Genomic DNA, 18,052 nt, shown 5'->3' with positions numbered 1-18,052 from the left:
TCCCCCTGATCACACCCCAGGCCCTCCAGGCTATTTCTGTGCAGCTAGATTGAGTCCTCTCCCAGGGCCTGTCTGCCCGAGATTCAGCACTTAGCCTCTGCACGTATTTGTGGCACCACCTGGTGCACACACTGACAACATCAGCCTAGCTCTCCCCAGCGCATGCGTGCACTGACAATGTCAGCCCAGTTTCCATCTGCTGCCCCTGTGCACGTGCTGACAATGGTTTCTGCAGTTTGGCCCGGACCACACTTCGGGTGCCTCGGTCTGTCTCTGTGCAGCTCTACTGAACCTCTGCCCTGCTCTTGCCCCAGGCTGTGGTGTGGAGGAAGTGGGGCTGAGGTGTTCGCCCCTTCAGACTGGGAAATGTGGTGAGTTAGCAGCTGCCAGTGCAGGCGTCTCTCTGCCCTGTTAGCAAGCCAGCACGTGTGCACTCCTCACAAGTAGATTCTAGGCTTCTCTAGCCCCTCTATCTGTCCCCAGCAGAGAAGGAGGCTCCCCAGGTCGAGGGTATGCCCATGGGGACCTTCTCTCCCTTAAAGACCCCTCCCAGGGGCACCAGTCCCGTCCTGATGCTTTTTTTTTTTTCCCCTCCTAACCGGTTACGTGGAGATCTTTCTTGCAGCTCTGGTCATCTTCTGCCAGTTTCCACTTGGTTTTCTGTGAGAATTGTTCCATATGTAGATTTTTTTTTTTTTAACATCTTTATTGGAGTATAATTGCTTTACAGTGGTGTGTTAGTTTCTGCTTTGTAACTTAGTGAATCAGCTATACATATACATATATCCCCGTATCTCTTCCCTCTTGCGTCTCCCTCCCTCCCACCCTGTAGATGTATTTTTGATGTGTTTGTGAGGGGAGGTGAGCTCCACATCCTCCTACTCAGCCGTCTTGACCCCCCTGCCCCCAGCCCTACTCTTAAATTGTAACTTTTCTAGGGTCTCATTTGAATATCCTGGGTGTTTCTGAGGTCCCTCTACTTTACATGAATATAACTCCATTGTCCTGTGCAACCTCCAAGATTCTGTTCAGTTCACAGTTACCCAATAAGTATCCACTACCTACACTCACTGAATCTTGATCTGTGCATACACAGCTTTCTATTCACCCCAAAACTCAAGGGGACTCCTATGCAGATTTCTGAGGCCATCTTATCTGTGCATCTGTCTTTTATTCAGTTACCTGATCTGTAACTTCCAGCTACATCAGCAGCCCCAAACTCTAACCTCTCTTGTCTCTACCCAGTGAAACCACTGCTTTAAAAAGAAACAAAAATGCTTTTTAAAAAACTGGGCTCAACTTTTTAAAAATTGGGCTCCACTTCTCTGGGATGAAGTTTGGATAGTGGTCGCTGGCAGAAAACTGGAATGAAATATGGTATTTTCCTTACCTCAGGCATCACAGACCTGTGCTTTCTGTTGTCCAACGTCTAAAAACAGTTTCTTCATACATTTTGCCCAGTTTTACAGTTCTTCATAGAAAAGAAAAGTTAAGTCCAATACCATTTCTCCATAATGTTTCGTACTGCATCTACACTTAAATATGATGCTTTATTTCATCCTCCAACAACTCAAAGAAGTAAATACTCTTAAACCAATTTCTGGCTAAGAAAACCAAGCTTAGATGAGTTAATCACCTTCTGTTACCCTTTAAGCCCCTCAAGGGTAGAAGGAAATTTTATTCACTCTGTTGTTCATTCCACTTGACTCAGTCCTTTGTACACAACAGATGCTCAATAAATAAATTAAACTTTAGGTAGGTGCTATTTTCAACATTATATACACGAAAAACCTAAATTTCAGAGAAGATAGATTGGGGAAAGGGGTAGAAACTAATATTGGTTAAATGCTGGGATTTGCAAACTGCAGATCACAGGCCAAAACTAGCCCACTTGTCTTTTTAAATAAAGTTTTATTGTTACACAGCTATGCTTATTCCCTTACACATTGCATCTGGCTGCTTTCACGCTATGATGACTAACTTGAGTAGTTAGGCCAGCAAAGCCTAAAATATTTATGATCTGGCCCTTGAGAGAAAAACTTTACCAACCTCTGATTTAGTATATGTTATCTACCAGGCAATATGCTCAGCACTGTTACATATTTTTCCCTTCATTAAATTTCCCAGCCACACTGTGAAATAATAAATAATGCCATTATCCAGATGTGAACTCTGAGACCAGCAAGGTAACTTGTCCCAGGTTCTATGGCTCATAAGTGGCAGGGCACAAATTTTAATTCTGATTTGTGAGATTCTGACACCTATGTTCTTTTTACTTCTAACAGAGAATCTTGAAAGAAAATAGAAGGCCCTTTTCAGTGATTTGTACATCATCACATAGGGGCAAGTGGAAGTAAAGATAAACTAAAGAGCTGGCTTTATACCCTATAATAAGAATAGTTTAATACCATCACTATTTATAAGGAACTTTTTATATGTTGACTCCTGTGCTGATTAGAAATTATACATGTGTGTGGGTATATAGATACATATATACACACATATATATGTGTATATACATATAAATAATTTATTTCTCACAGACATTGTATGAAGATATTTTTATGGGTACAGAAAGAAATTCTTAGAAGGATTATATTACAAAATAGTAATTAGTCAATCAAGGATTCAACCTAATTTTCAAAACTCATAAAAATCTCTCTCTGAACCTTCTTTCCATTCTTTCTCAACTCTCTCCCCTAGGTTTCCATGACCTCAGTCACTATCCCATGGCCTGAGGAAGGATAATGCCTTGGGGGTCCTCTGGGGTCACACGAAGTACCATGGGCCCACTTGCCAACAGCTTTTCTGGGCCTCCTTGGCGAGCTTCCCACAATCACTCTCAGTCCTGTCAAGATGTGGTGATTTTCTTTCCTCTCTTTTTCTAAATGCATTAAGCTCTGAGCCATCATCATTTAATTTTAAATTATCTTCTGATTTCTTACGTGGGCCGAGAATGAGAGTAGTCTGGGGGAAAATGGTAGTGACAATAAATGAGAAGGGAAGCATTTGAGAAAAATCTTTCTTCTTTTCAAAAAGAGCTGTAACAGTGTTTTGTATCAACATGACTTCTTCCTTCATCTGTAACAAAGTTAGAGAAAGTGTTGGTACTATAAATTGAGAGTTCAAGAGGTGACTCTATTGACCCAGTCTTTTCAACGGGATTGGTAGTATAGGTTTCCCACACAGAAACCAGTGCAAGAATATTTCATCTTTGCCAGTATCCCTCTCCTCCCTCCTTATGCCTCTTCTCTTTCCCATGGTGTCCCTAAGTTCTTCAGTCTCCTGGTTTCTTCTGTGCATTCTCTCCTTCCAAACCTCAGTAACTTCCCATGGTACCCAAGATCCCATCACCCAGGGGACAGAGTTAGGGACATAACATTTGCCCAATTGAGTTTTCTGATAACTGGTTTCAAAGAGAACTTCCTCTTAACAGACAGACCGATAGATTTTATATAGACACAGAGAATGCCAAATCTATAGGGCAACTAAGAGTCTGATAAAATATAAGATGCCATGTCTATAGACAATTTTTTGGAGGATTTTTGTTCTTGTAAAGATAAAGACATACAGGTCACAGTTATCCCTCATGGACGCTCTGAGTAGGTTGCCTTATTTATAGAAATGTTCCAAAGGTAAGAAATGGCAGTGGAGTAAGTGTGTAAAACCTGAATGCAAATATGTGACATCTTCCATAGACAGCCAGAAAACTCCCAGTGTTTTAGGACTGTGCATTCATTTCTCCAATAATAGACATGCACGAACATTCTATCCCAAAGGGAGCAAGAGTGGGCCTGACAGCCTAGGGGAGACCAAGGAGTCAAAAAACCACAGCAAAGGAGAAGTGAACCAGTAAGTAGGACAACAATCCCACAGGACCTAGGAAGCTGGCCACCCTTTCAACTATATCTTCACCAAAAGTTTTTAATTGAGTCTTTTGAGGATTTTCTTTTTTCCTTGTGGGGATACATCCTTGATTCTATAATAGCATTTAAGAAGGAAAATTGAGTTCATTTTAGAACCAATAGCTGGAACACACCAGTTCCACAAAGCAAAAGCTGTCTTTCCATTTTAAATCATCATGTAAGAGCTTCTATCAGGCCTGTTGGGTTATGCCTACCCTGAACAAGCTCCCTTTCTTCCAGTTTTCCCAATTCCATAAATGTCATCTTTCCTGGCATCCACACCTTAACTTGCCTCCCCTTTTTCCTTCATTTTCCTAACTCTAGCCCAATGGTAGATGCCAGCTTTACAGACAGCATCAGTAGTGGATCAGAGTTACCTGAAGAACTAGCAACAGTCAGGAAAGGATTATAACAGCATCCGTTAAGAGTCACTTGACCTTCACTCTTTCCCTGTTCACTACTTTAAATGCCTGTGAAAAAGAAAAAAGGGAAAAGGGAAAAAAGATTAAATAAGTAGAACATGCTCTTCTTCACTACAGGTCACATGGGCTTAGGTTCTTGGGTCTGAAATGGAGAGAGGGAAAGAAATGAGACTGAGCTTTTAGACTTAAACTAGCTGGGCTCTGTCTTACCTAAAAAGGCCTAAAAAGCAATGGAATCTTCTTAAAATGTTAATAGAGGACAAAAATAGAGTAAATTGGCACTGCATATTTAAGATAGTGACTGAAAAACAATATGGCCTTTTGGTTTGTACTCCATTGAATTCAGACTGATCAACGGTTTATACTGTAATAATTTATGCATCCAAGATGAAGCCTAGGCTAGTGCAGAAAACATATGCTTTGGAATCACGGAAGTCTGGTTTCAAATCTCTGTCAATACCTGGGTGAACTGGTTCACTTCACATCTCTTGTGGGTTGTTTTTTTTTTTTTACATCTAGAAAATGAGAACATCATTTCCCCCACTGCACAGTCATGAGAATTACTTGATGCGTGAGATGATGCAAAGAAAGTGACTAGCGCAGTGCTGGACACAACAGGCGCTCAGCAAATCATTCTATTATCATCACATTTGATTACCTAGAATGTCTGTTTCTCTCGTTTGCACCAAGGTGCCACCTATTTATGAATCCATCCCTAACTATCACAGTGGACAGTTTTACTCAGGTATTTGAAAGTGATTGTCGGGAAAAGGAAAGCTGGACATTCTGTGCTGCTCCCACAGGGCAATTTTATATAGACATAAACAGATTTTGGTTCAGTATCTGAAATAGCTTTCCAACAATTTAAGCTAATTAATAATAGATTAGAAATAGTGGACTCCTCATCTCTGCAATAAGGAACGCTGCTGAATGCTGCTACATAACAGTGTATCTAAGCTTTGGTATCTGAAAATTGAGGTTCAAATGCTGGTTCTGCCACCTATTCGTGGCAAGACCTTGGCTAAGTTGTGTAACCCGAGTCTGTTCCCTTAATGTCTTAAAAATACCTACTGGGTCAGGGTTGTTGTGAAGATTAGATGTTATAAGAACCTCCTCCATTCCACTACCAAAAATCAAAACAAAATACTGCCTTGGCCTCCCTGGGGACTAAGGTAACAGAGGTAAGGACAGAGACCTGGCGGGCTCATAAAGCTTTAGGAAAATATAGGGGCATCACAGTGCCTGCCAGGATCACAGAATCTGGCGAGACAAAGGCCAAAGCTCAGCCCAGAGGAGGGTATTTGGACATAGGCATTTAAAGACCAAAAAAAAAAGCAAACCCTTCTCATACTTGGAACACTCTCATGATATCCTCCCAATAGCGGCCCTCACTACCATAATATCCCACATCCAATGACTGGAGAGCAGGGGCACTTTTCAGAAGGAATGAGAAGATATTATGCAAGTGAGATGGTACTTCCTTTCCAGAACTGTGTGTCTTTTATTCCTCCGGGCTTTAGGCATCTTTTTACATAGCATACTCCATTAGATATTAGCAAAAGTTTCAGGTACATTCAGATGCTCTGTACCATTTATTTGGAACAACAGTGTTCTCTGTAACATCTATTAATATGTCTAAGTGACTACCAATATTACCAAGGTTCTACATATTTTTCCAGCTTTATTGAGACATAACTGACATATATAACACTGTGTAAGTTTCAGGTGTACAATGTATTGATTTGATAAACTTCTATATTGCAAAATAATTACCACCACTGCATTAGCTAACACCTGCATCACATCACCTAATTGTCATTCCATTTTTTGGTAGTGAGAATATTTAAGATCTACTCTCCTACCAACTTTCAGTTATACTACAATCACAATGCTGTACATCAGATCCCAGAACTTATTCATTTTATAACTGGAAACGTATACACTTCGACCAACAGCTCGAGACCCTTTGCCCCCACTGCCAGCCACTGGTAACCACCGTTCTAGTCTCTGTTTCTGTAAGTTTGGCCTTTTCAGCTTCTACATATAAGTGATATCAGACAGTACTTGTCTTTCTCTCCCTGACTTATTTCACTTAGCATAATGCCCATAAGGTCTATCCATGTTGTCACAAATGGCATAATGTCCTTCTCTCATGACTGAATAATATTCCATTGTATGTATACACCACATCTTCTTTATCCATTCATCCACTGGCAGACACTTAGCTTGTTTCCGTATTTTAGCTATTGTTAATAATACTGCAATAAACATAGGGGTGCTAATAACTCTTCAAAATCCTGTTTTTCATTTCCTTTGGATAGATACCCAGAAGAGGGATTGATGGATAATATGGTAGTTCTAGTTTTAATTTCCTGAGGACCGTCCATACTGTTTTCCATAGTGGCTGCACCAATTTACATTCACACTAACAGTGCAAAAGGGTTCCATTTTCTCCACAGCCTCACCAATACTTGTTATCTCTTGTCTTTAAAAAATATTTTTTTATTGAAGTATAGTTGATTTACAATGTTGTGTTAGTTTCTGGTGTACAGCAGTGATTCAGATATATTCTTTTTCATATTCTTTTCCATTAGGGTTTATTATAGGATTCTGAATATATCAGTAGTTCCCTGTGCTATACAGTAGGACCTTGTTGTTTATCTATTTTATATATATAGTAGTTTGTATATGCTTACTCTCAAACTCCTAATTTATCCCTCCCCCACCCCTTTCCCCTTTGGTAACCGTAAGTTTGTTTTCTACGTCTGTGAGTCTGTTTATGTTTTGTAAATAAATTTGTGTCATACTTGAGATTCCACATATAAGTGATATCCTATGGTATCTGTCTTTCTTTTTCTGCCTTACTTCACTTTGTATTATAATCTCTAAGTCCATCCATGTTTCTGCAACTGGCATTATTTCATTCTTTTTTATGGCTGAGTAGTATTCTATTGTGTGTTTGTGTGTGTGCGTGTGTGTGTGTACACACCACATCTTCTTTATCCATTCCTCTGTTGATGGACATTTAGGTTGCTTCCATGTCTTGGCTATTGTAAATAGTGCTGCTGTGAACACTGGGGTGCACGTATCTTTTCAAATTAGAGTTTTCATCTTTTCCAGATATATGCCCAGGAGTGGGATTGCTGGATCATATGGCAACTCTATTTTTAGTTTTTTAAGAAACCTCCATATTGTTCTCCATAGTGGCTGCACCAATTTATATTCCCACCAATGGTGTAGGAGGGTTCCCTTTTCTCCACACCCTCTTCAGCATTTGTTATTTGTAGACTTTTTAGTGATGGCCATTCTGACTGGTGTGAGGTGATACCTCATTGTGGTTTTGATTTGCATTTCCCTGATGATTAGTGATATCGAGCATCTTTTCATGTACCTATTGGCCATTTGTATATCTTCGTTGGAAAAATGTCTATTCATATTCTCTGCCCATTTTTTAATCCGATTGTGTGTTTGCTGTTGAGTTGTATGAGTTCTTTATAAATTTTGGATATTAACCCCTTATCAGACACATGATTTGCAAATATTTTCTCCATTTTCATTGGCTGCCTTTTCATTTTGTTGATGGTTTCTTTTGCTAATTCTGTGAAAAGTGCCATCACTTTGGCTAGTATGGACATTTTAACAATATTAATTCTTCCAATCCATGAGCACAGATTATCTTTCCATTTATCTGTGTCTTCAATTTCTTTCATCAATGTCTTATAGTTTTCTGTGTACAGATATTTTACCTCCTTGGTTAAATTTATTCCTAATTTTATTTTTCTTGATGCTATTGCATTTGGGATTGTTTTCTTATTTTCTCTCTCTGATAGTTCATTGTTACTATACAGAAATATAACTGATTTTTAAAACATTGATTTTGTAACCTACAATTTCACTGAATTCATTTATTAGATCTAACAGTTTTGGGGTGGAGTTTTTAAGGTTTTCTATATATAAAAAACATGGTATCATCTGCAAATAGAGACAGTTTTACTTCTTTTCCAATTTGGATGCTTTTTATTTCTTTTTCTGGCCTAATTGCTCTGACTAGAATTTCCATTACTATGTTATATAAAAGTGGTGAAAGTGGGCATCCTTGTTCCTGATCTTAGAGAAGCTTTTCATCATTATGATGTTAGCTGAGGGTTTGCATATATGGCCTTTATTATGTTAAGGTACATTCTCTCTATGTTCAGTTTGTTGAGAGTTCAAAATCCTACTTATAAAGCAGAGAAGAAATTGAATCAATTTGATAGACTGACTGATTACACAAGTTTACCTCCCAATATAAAATCACTTGAGGTGACAGAAAAAATTTTTATAAGAATCCTTCATTCATCTGACAAATGACTATTGTCCTCCTTCTATGCTCTAGGTGCTACTATGGTGAATAGGTTAAGCAAGGTTCCTGATCTCAGGCAGCTTACATTCTGGTCAAGGTGGGGAGACCAGGAGAATAAAATAAATAAAATAAACAACAAATAAATATACAAGATAACTATGTGACATCCATGGACCAGGAATTTTGAACAATGTCTAGAAGAGAGGAAACAGAAAGGATTGTATTACCAGAGAGATAAGTACAAATTTTCCTAAAATAAATATAAATTCATGTAATTCCCAGGTGATACTATCCACAATGAGGAAATATGGAAATGCTAGACAAAAGTAACAGGTAAAATAAAGTGCAGTGTAGAGAGAATACCAGCTAAGGAAGTAGACACTTGCCTAGTATATCTCAACTCATTTCATTCAAGTGACTCACCTTTTAAGTCCCCCTGAAGAAATGGTACATTGTACTCACTCAAGCCCTTTCCATATCTCCCTCTTAGAGAAATGAGTCCTAAAATGAGAGATTCTTCTAGACATTTCTTCTAGGTCTACAATTTCCAATATTCCAAATGTAATATTATAAAATTTCAGCAACTAAAATATCTGAATTTAGGTAAGTTGTTTTCCTGTTATAAGTTGAGGAACAATCAAATTTCATAAGGAAATAACTGACTGACTTTAAAAAACAAAATATGTTTTACTGATACTCATGAACCTACTGAATATTCTAAAAGAGAAAATTCACATTTAGAGATTTCAATTCTAAATATTATTCATTTTAAAACCTGGCTTACCAACCTGCCAAGAAAGCACAAATTCGTGCTCAGATACTGGTTTGCAGAAAACAGATCAGTTTCTGGGCTTAGTCATGTGGCCAAATACGTGTATGAATTTGGGCAATTCATAACCTCTCTTTACGTCAGATTCCTCAGCAGAAAATTGCAAAAATAATGTGTTCTATCAACTCCCAAAGGTTGACTCTTAGGGGTCGTAAAAATTTTTAACAATGAAATTTTTACAAATAATATGTATTACTGAGGTAGTTAGTTAAAAGCTCTCTCATCCATCCATTCACCGGAAAGTTTAAAATTCTTACAAGACTCTGAGCCATATACTGCAGTGTTGACAGAATAGTAAACACAGTCCCTGCACTCCTGACCATATAGAAAAGTAAGTAGTCAACTTTTCTGACTCCCAAACAAGGATGAGAATGATGGCTATTATTAAATGTGTTTAAGGTATTTTGATTTTCTAAAATTCTGATTTTAGAATACTCCACCCCTTTGGGAGAATCTTCTAAGTGAGAAGTTATAAAGAGCATATAGGATGTGAGCCAATCTGGGACAGTTAGCCACAGAAGGACTTGCTCATTCCTGGAATTCATATTGATCAGTTATCCTGGTTCTGGAAATAACTGAGAGCTAAAAATATCCTTCAGACAGAGATGAACTTGCAGGTCCATCATCAAGAAGGGAAAACATGGGGAAAGGAAGATGCCACATTTTTCTATGAGTTTTGTAATGGCGTCAGCTAATAGAAATCACGGATTGGCGTGGGAGTAGGAAAAAGAAAAAGGCATGGCTGCCAGAGTCTTTTCAAAGAACAATCTCTGCGAGTCATAGTGACTGATTACTATGTGTAATGAAAGATAGGGAATATCAATAATGATGGAGTTTTCAAGCCTGCCTAACAGGGGAAATGTTGGTGTTACTGATGAAGGAAAGGAATTCAGCACGCTGAGCCCAGTGTGGATGGAAGAAGGAGCTCAGTTTGGCAAGTGTTGATTTGAAGGAAGAAAATCGAATAGCTGCGTGGCAATGTTCGGCCGTAATTTAAAACAATACAGCTGAACTCAGGTGAGAGAACAAGGGTGAAGGAATGATTTGGGAGTCATTTGCACAGACATTATCTAGGAAGCTGACAGAACATTTGTAGCAGGAGAAAGAGCCCATCAATCAGGCTGAATTTTCAGAAATGCTCAGAGTTAGAGGACAGAGAGAGGAAAAGTCAGGGGTGGAGACAGAGATCAAGTAAGGAGGTAGAATGACTTACCTTGGAAATGGGTAGAGGGTATTTCAAGGTTTCAAAATAGATGATCAATATATCCTTGAGCTTCTTATTCAAGAACTGTGTCAGTAAAGGAAAAGTAATCAGATGCTATCTAGAGCAAACACCAAAAACATACTAAGATTTTCTTTCAAGGTGAAGGAGAAATATGCAGGTTGTGTTGGAAGTCTGTGAAGAGGGAGAGTTTGAAGATGCCAGAGAGGGAGGGAATAAATATAACAGCACTATTGCTCAGATGGGATCTGGCTTGAGAGAAAAATAAGGACACAGACCCTGTGTGCTGGAGAGAAGAAGTGGGATAAACATGAAGGTTGAAATTGTTAGAATGAAGGGACCCTCTGAAGTTGCTCATTAAAATATGGTAGGGAGTCATGTAGATTTCAGGAGAATTAAAGATTTTGGAGTAGCTGTTGGTAGACATGTGTTAAGTCATCATCTACAAATGAGGAAAGAGCTTGCAGCTAAGTATTGAGTGCTGAATTTTGGTACCAATCACAAAACAAATATTTGCTGAGTTCCTTCTATGTGGCAGGCACATGTACTTGAAGCCAGAATACAGGGTTAACACCTTTCACTAGTAAGGAAGGCCCTGTGACCCAGGCTCAGGGATGCAGAGAGTCAAGGGAGAGGATGATGTAGAGTGGAAGTGAGGATAGCATTGAAGAAAGTGCTGGGCAGGTGTCCAGAGTACTGTGCCTCTCATAAAGTACTATTCCAGATTGTAACACTTTTTCTTAATTTATACTGACAAAACTCACTACCCTCAACATTCCTCAAAAATTGCTTCTGGATCTTAAATGACACTCAATTCAGTGTTTTGTTTTGTTTTTTTAAAGGGGCTGCTGTGAGGCAAGGAAGCACTGTAACTCCACACTTATCAATTTTATATATTTTGATCTATGTCACATGTCTATACTAGTAAGATTTGTTTCGATTATAACAGAGTACCAACCTGAACTAACTTAAGCCAAGGAGGGATTTAATGGACCAAATAACAAATAATAGGAAGAGGAAGATGTGACAGGGCCTCTGGCATAAACAAAGCCAGTCATTCTCTCCACCAAGGCATTCTCTCCACCTCTCCACACTGCTCCTAGCCATGTGGTAGCTGTACTTTCTCCTCTTGCACAGTGAGTGACTTCTTCCTCAAAAGGAACATGGTCCCAGTCAGACGCAAAGTCTCATAGGATGACTCACCCTCTGATTCCAAGGTCCAGAATCTTAAAAGAGTGCTCTGATTGTAATTAGTCCTGGACTTAGGGATTGCGAGCATGAACACAGGAACTATGACTGGCTTGGATTATGCAGGTATCCAGTCCTGGCCAATCAATGATGGTTGTGAGAAGGAGACACAGGATGTGTTAGAAGATATCAGCTGGAGTAAGGAAAAAGGAATCATTTCCAGAAAGGGAGAGGGGAATTAGCATTCTTAAATGAATAATTTTTAACAGATATGTTTGTCTTTGATCTCTTTGGCAGTTTTATTATAATTCACTAGGTATGGTTTTCTTTGTATGTATCCAAAATATTCATAAATTTAATGTAGAGATTATCATACTAAGTAAAGTAAGACAGAGAAAGACAAATATGGTATCACTTATATGTGGAATCTAAAAAAATGTTACAAAATGAACTTATTTACAAAAGAGAAACCACCGACTCACCAACATAGAAAAAAAGTTAGTTATGGTTACCAAAGGGGAAAGGGGTGGGGGGAATAAATTTGGGATTAAAAGATACAGACTACTATAAATAAAATAGATAAACAAGGTTTTGGAGACAAGATGGAGGATTAGAAGGATGTGACCTCAGCTCTTCTTACAAAAACACCAAAATCACAACTAACTAACTAACTGCTGAACAGCCATCAACAAAAAAAATGCTGGAACCTACCAAAAAAGATATCCTACATCCAAAGACAAAGCCACAGTGAGATGGTAGGAGGGGTGCAATTGCTATAAAGCAAATCCCATACGTGCTGAGTGGGTGACCCACAAACTAGAAGATAATTATATCACAAAATTCTCCCACAGGAGTGAAAGTTCTGAGTCCCATGGCCGTCTCCCCAGCCTGGGGGTCTGGCAACAGGAGGAGGAGCCCCCAGAGAATCTGGCTTTGAAGGCCAGTGGGGTTTGACTGCAGGACTTCCACAGGACTGAGGGAAACAGAAACTCTACTCCTGGTGTGCACAAGGTCTCATGCACACCAGGAACCAGGGAAAAAGCAGTGACCTCATGAGAACCTGGACCAGACCTACCTGCTGGTATTAGAGGGCCTCCTGTGAAGGTGGGGGGTGGCTGTGGCTCACTGCAGGGACAAAGACACTGGCAGCAGCATTTCTGGGGAGTACTCACTCGCGTGAGCCCTCCTAGAGGCTACCATTTTCTTACCAAGACCTGGCCCCCACCAAGAACCTGTAGGCTCCAGTGCTGGGACGCCTCAGGTCAAACAACCAATAGGGTAGGAACACAGCCCCACCCATCAGCACACAGCTGCTTGCTAAACACAGTCCTGCCCACCCGGGGGACAAGACCCAGCTCCACCCACCAGTGGGCAGGTACCAGTCCTCCCATCAGGAAGCCTGCACAAGCCTCTTAGCTAGCCGCAACAACTGGGGGCAGACAGCAGAAGCAAGAAGAACTACAATCCTGCAGCCTGTGGAATGGAAACCAAAAGCAACAAATAATATACAAGGGAACTCGCATAAGGTTATCAGCTGATTTCTCAGCAGAAACTCTGCAGTCCAGAAGGTGTGGCATGATATATTTAAAGTAATGAAAGGGAAGAACCTACAACCAAGAACACTCTACCCAGCAAGGCTCTCATTCAGATTCAGTGGAGAAATCAAAACCTTTACAGACAAGGAAAAGTTAGAGGAATTCAGCACCACCAGACCAGACTTGCAACAAATGCTAAAGGAACTTCTCTAGGCAGAAAAGAAAAAGCCACAACTAGGACCAAAAAAATTACAAACAGAAAAGCTCACTGGTAAAGGCAAACATACAGTAAAAGTAGGAAATCATCTACACACAAATATGATATCAACACCAGCAATTGTGAGAAGAGAAGAGTACGAATGCAGGATACTGGAAATGCATTTGATATTAAAAGACCAGCAACTTAAAACAATCTTGTTTCTATACAGACAGCTATATCAAAACCTCATCGTAACAACAAACCAAAAATCTGCAATAGATACACGAAAAAGAATCCAAACACAACACTAAAGTTAGTCATCAAATTACAAGAGAACAAAAGGGGAAGGGAAGAAAAAAGACCTATAAAAACAAATCCAAAACAATTAACAAAATTGATATGATTTCAATTTTCTTAAATTTACCAAGGCTTGCTTTGTGGTCCAGCATTAACAAAATGGCAAAAAGAACATACACACAGATAATTACCTTAAACATAAACGGATTAAATGCTCCAACAAAAAGACATAGACTGGCTGAATGGCTACAAAAACAAGTCTGGTATATATGCTGTCTACAAGAGACCCAATTCAGATCTAGGAACACATACAGATTTAAAGTGAGGTGATAAAAAAGGTATTTCATGCAAATGGAAATCAAAAGAAAGCTGGAGTAGCAATACTCGTATCAGACAAAATAGACTTTAAAATAAAGACTGTTACAAGAGACAAGGAAGGACACTACATAATGATCAAGGCATCAATCCAAGAAGGAGATATAACAATTGTAAATATATATGCACCCAACATAGGAGCACCTCAATATATAAGGCAAATACTAATAGCCATAAAAGGAAAATTGACAGTAACAAAATAATAGTGGGGGACATTAACACTCCACTTTCATCAATGGACAGATCATCCAGACATAAAATCAATAAGGAAACACAGGCCTTAAATGACATTTTAGACCACATGGACTTAACTGACATTTATAAAGCATTCCATCCAAAAGCAGCAGAATACACATTCTTCTGAAGTGCCCACAGAACATTCTTCAGGATTGTTCACATGCTGGACCACAAAGCAAGCCTTGGTAAATTTAAGAAAATTGAAATCATATCAAGCATCTTTTCCAACCACAACACTATGAGATTAGAAATCAATTACAAGAAAAAAACTGTAAAAAACACAAACATGTGAAAGTTAAATATATATGCTACTAAACAACCAATGGATCACTGAAGAAATCAAAGAGAAAATAAAAAAATACCTGGAGACAAATGACAATGAAAGCATGACAATCCAAAATCTATGGGACGCAGCAAAAGAAGTTCTAAGAGTAAAGTTTATAGCAATACAATCTTACCTCAGGAAACAAGAAAATTTCAAATAAACAACCTAATCTTACACCTAAAGCAACTAGAGAAAGAAGAACAAATGAAACTCAAAGTTAGTAGAAGGAAAGAAATCATAAAGTTCAGAACAGAAATAAATGAAATAGAGACAAAGAAAATAATAGAAAAGATCAATGAAACAAAAATCTAGTTCTATGAAAAGATAAACAAAATTTATAAACCTTTAGCTAGACTCACCAGGGAAAAAAGGGACAGGGCTCAAATCAATAAAATAAGAAATAAAAGAGGATAACTTACAATGGACACCTCAGAAATACAAAAGATCATAAGAGACTAGTGCATGCAACTATATGCCCATAAAATGGACAACCTAGAAGAAATGGACAAATTCTTAGAAAGGTACAATCTCTCAAGGTTGAACAAGGAAGAAATAGAAAAAATGAACAGACCAATTACAAGTACTGAAGTTGAAACTGTGATTAAAAAACTCCCAACAAACAAAAGTCCCGGACCAGATGGCCTCACAGGCAAATTCTATCAAACATTTAGAGATGAGTTAACACCTACCCTTATGAAACTCTTCCAAAAAACTGCAGAGGAAGGAACACTCCCAAACTCATTCTACGAGGCCACCATCACCCTGATACCAAAACAAGACAAAGATATCACACAAAAAAGGAAAATTACAGGCCAATTTCACTGATGAACATAGACGCAAAAATCCTCAACAAAATACTAGGAAACCGAATCCAGGAACACATTAAAAGGATCATTCACCATGATCAAGTGGGATTTATCCCAGGGATGCAAGGATTTTTTCAATGTCTGCAAGTCAATCAGTGTGACACACCACATTGACAAATTGAAGAATAAAAACCATATGATCATCTCAATAGACGCAGAAAAAGCTTTTGACAAAATTCAACACCCATTTATGATTTTTTAAAAAACTCTCCAAAAAGTATGCATAGAGGGAACCTCCCTCAACATAATAAGGGCCATATATGACAAACCCACAGCAAACATCATTCTCAATGGTGAAAAACTGAAAGCATTTCCTCTAAGATCAGGAACAAGACAAGGGTGTCCACTCTCACCACTAATATTCAACATAGTTTTGGAAGTCCTAGCCATGGCAATTAGAGAAGAAAAAGAAATAAAAGGAATCCAAATTGGAAAAGAAGAAGTAAAACTGTCACTGTTTGTAGATGACATGATACTATACATAGAAAATCCTAAAGATGCTACCAGAAAATTACTAGAGCTCATCAATCAATTTGGTAGTTGCAGGACACAAAATTAATACACAGAAATCTCTTGCATTCCTATACACTAACAACAAAAGATCATAAAGAATAATTAAAGAAACATTCCCATTTATCATTGCATCAAAAAGAATAAAATACATAGGAATAAATCTACCTAAGGAGGCAAAAGACCTGTACTCCAAAAAATATAAGACATTGATGAAAGAAATAAAAGATGACACAGATGGAAAGATATACCATGTTCTTGGATTGGAAGAATCAATATTGTCAAAACGACTATACTACCCAAGGCAAGCTACAGAATCAATGCAATCCCTATCAAATTACCAATGACATTTTTCAGAGAACTAGAACAAAAAATTTTCAAATTTGTATGGAAACACAAAAGACTATGAATAGCCAAAGCAATCTTGAGAAAGGAAAACACAGCTGGAAGAATCGGGCTCCCTGACTTCAGAATATATTATAAAGCTACAGTAATCAAGACAGTATGGTACTGGCACAAAAACAGAAATATAGTTTAATGGAACAGGACAGAAAGCCCAGAAATGAACCTATGCACCTATGGTCAAGTAATCTATAACAAAGGAGGCAAGGATATACAATGGAGAAAAGACAGTCACTTCAATAAGTGGTGCTGGGAAAACTGGACAGTTACATGTGAAGGAATGAAATTAGAACACTCCCTAACACCGTACACAAAAATAAACTCAAAATGGATTAAAGACCTATATGTAAGACCTGATTCTATAAAACTCTTAGAGGAAAGCATAGGCAGAACACTCCTTGACATAAATCACAGCAATTTTCCGAGCCGTCTCCTAGAGTAACAAATAAAAACAAAAATAAAGAAATGGGACCTAATTAAACTCAAAAGCTTTCTCACATTAAAGGAAACCACAGACAAAATGAAAAGGTAACCTACAGAACGGGAGAAAATATTTGCAAATGATGCAACTGACAAGGGATTAACCTCCAAAATCTACAAACACAGTTCATGCAGCACAATATCCAAAAAACAAACAACCCAATCAAAGACTGGGCAGAAGACCTAAACAGACATTTCTCCAAAGAAGACATACAGATGGTCAAAAAGCACATAAAAAGATGCACAACATTGCTAATTATTAAAGAAATGCAAATCAAAACTACAATGAGATTTCACCTCACACCAGTCAGAATGGCCATCATCAAAAAATCTACAAAAAATAAATGCTGGAGAGGGTGTGGAGAAAAGGGAACCCTCATGCACTGTTGGTGGGAATGTAAATTTGTACAGCCACTATGGAGAACAGTATGGAGGTTCCTTAAAAAACTAAAAATAAAACTACCATGTGACCCAGTAATCCCACTACTGGGCATATACCCTGAGAAAACCATAATTCAAAAGGACACATGTATCCCAGTGTTCATTGCAGCACTATTTACAATAGCCAGGACATGGAAATAACCTAAATGTCAAACGATAGATGAATGGATAAAGAAGATGTGGTACATACATACAAAGGAATATTACTCAGCTATAAAAAGGAACAAATTTGGGTCATTTGTAGAGATGGGATGGACCTAGAGTCTGTCATACAGAGTGAAGCCAGAAAGAGAAAAACAAATATTGTATATTAATGCATATATGTGGAATCTAGAAAAATGGTACACATGAACCTATCTGTAGGGCAGATGTAGAGACAGAGACATAGACATAGAGAATGGACATGTGCACACCGGGGGGAAGGGAAGGGTGGGATGAACTGGGAGATTAGGTTTGACATAAAGTACACTACCATGT

The 18,052-nt window shown here is 38.4% G+C and overlaps 2 long non-coding RNA genes across 2 annotated transcripts in view; one reads left to right on the top strand and one right to left on the bottom strand.

Moving 5' to 3' along the window:
• The window catches only part of LOC309632781, a 119,204-nt gene extending 102,092 nt beyond the window's left edge, over window positions 1–17,112 (top strand). The window contains exon 2 of the long non-coding RNA XR_014247069.1: window positions 685–17,112. This is a non-coding gene — a long non-coding RNA (uncharacterized lncRNA). The remainder of the gene's footprint in view (window positions 1–684) is intronic.
• The window catches only part of LOC309632784, an 807,477-nt gene that overhangs the window by 269,870 nt on the left and 519,555 nt on the right, over window positions 1–18,052 (bottom strand). The gene's annotated exons all lie outside the window — the stretch shown is intronic.

This window comes from Balaenoptera borealis (assembly GCF_965194805.1).
Source record: "Balaenoptera borealis genome assembly, chromosome: 8".
NCBI lineage: Eukaryota > Metazoa > Chordata > Mammalia > Artiodactyla > Balaenopteridae > Balaenoptera > Balaenoptera borealis.
The sequence above is the reverse complement of the archived record's forward strand: the minus strand, read 5'-3'. Positions and strand labels throughout refer to the sequence as shown.